At 42.1% G+C, this 1,210-nt stretch overlaps 1 non-coding gene across 1 annotated transcript; it reads right to left on the reverse strand.

Annotated features, from left to right (window-relative positions):
• Window positions 1-740: 740 nt before the first annotated feature.
• LOC120870668 lies at window positions 741-847 on the reverse strand. Its single transcript, XR_005722867.1, has one exon. It is a non-coding gene; the product is annotated as a U6 spliceosomal RNA (small nuclear RNA).
• Window positions 848-1,210: the final 363 nt, after the last annotated feature.

Below are 1,210 nucleotides of genomic sequence, written 5' to 3' on the forward strand. Positions count from 1 at the left end.
ATGGAAGCAAATACACTAACGAGCATCAGAAAAATCAAAGCACAAGAGGGTCTGAAAAATAAATCATAAAGGGATTTGGTAGTCTGGGTCAAAAGAATAAGAGAATCAAATTAGAAAGCCAAAATGTAAAAATTTGTGCACATAATAGAACCAGAGAATGCTCAGGAGAGAAAATTTCGGCCTTAGTGACCAGCGAACAGAAACCTCCAGCATCCGGAATAAAAACCCTGGGCAGGACTCACGACTGCGCTTCTGGGAACAGGTTCAGTTTCAAAGTCTGGGTAATATACCACCTAAAAGTGAACACAGACAATGATTATAGCTTGCTATGACACTGAATCACAGACAGTAGTGTTTCTTAGTTTACTTTTCTCATTTAACTATAAAGTTAATGAATCACTCAGTTCAGTTCAGTTCAGTCGCTCAGTCATGTCCGACTCTTTGTGACCCCATGAATCGCAGCATGCCAGGCCTCGCTGTCCATCACCAACTCCCAGAGTTCAAATGAATCACTAACCAATGATAATTGATGCCATCAGTTTCCAGTCAGACCCTCTTCAGTCATACAATGGATATGTGAACCTGTTATATGATCCCCAATAACAGTTTTATTGCTTTACATTACTGTACTGCTTTCGGCCAAACATTACCTTGAATCAGCCATAGGTATACCTGTGTTCCCTCTTTCTTTAACCTCCTTGCCACCTTCCTTTCAATCTCAACCCTCAAAATTGTTACAGAAAAATATGGAAGACTTCACAAATGTGTGTCATCCTTGGGCAGGGGCCGTGCTGATCTTCTCAGTATTATTCCAATTATTTAATATATGTGATACCAAAGCAAACACACGAATAACATTTTAACACACAAAAAAAAATCATATAGTTAGTTATCTACCAATAAATGATCAATTACATTAGGAATTAGGGTATTCTGCTATATTTACTCGGGGAAGGCAATGGTACCCCATTCCAGTACTCTTGCCTGGAAAATCCCATGGTCAGAGGAGCATGGTAGGCTGCAGTCCATGGGGTGACAAAGAGTCGGACACAACTGGATGACTTCAATTTCACGTTCATGCGTTGGAGAAGGAAGTGGCAACCCACTCCAGTGCTCTTTCCTGGAGAACCCCACGGGCAACGGAGCCTGGTGGGCTGCCGTCTATGGGGTCGCACAGAGTCGGACACAACTGAAGCAACTTAGCAGCAGC

Source organism: Oryx dammah, unplaced genomic scaffold (assembly GCF_014754425.2).
Source record: "Oryx dammah isolate SB20612 unplaced genomic scaffold, SCBI_Odam_1.1 HiC_scaffold_11, whole genome shotgun sequence".
Classification (NCBI taxonomy): domain Eukaryota; kingdom Metazoa; phylum Chordata; class Mammalia; order Artiodactyla; family Bovidae; genus Oryx; species Oryx dammah.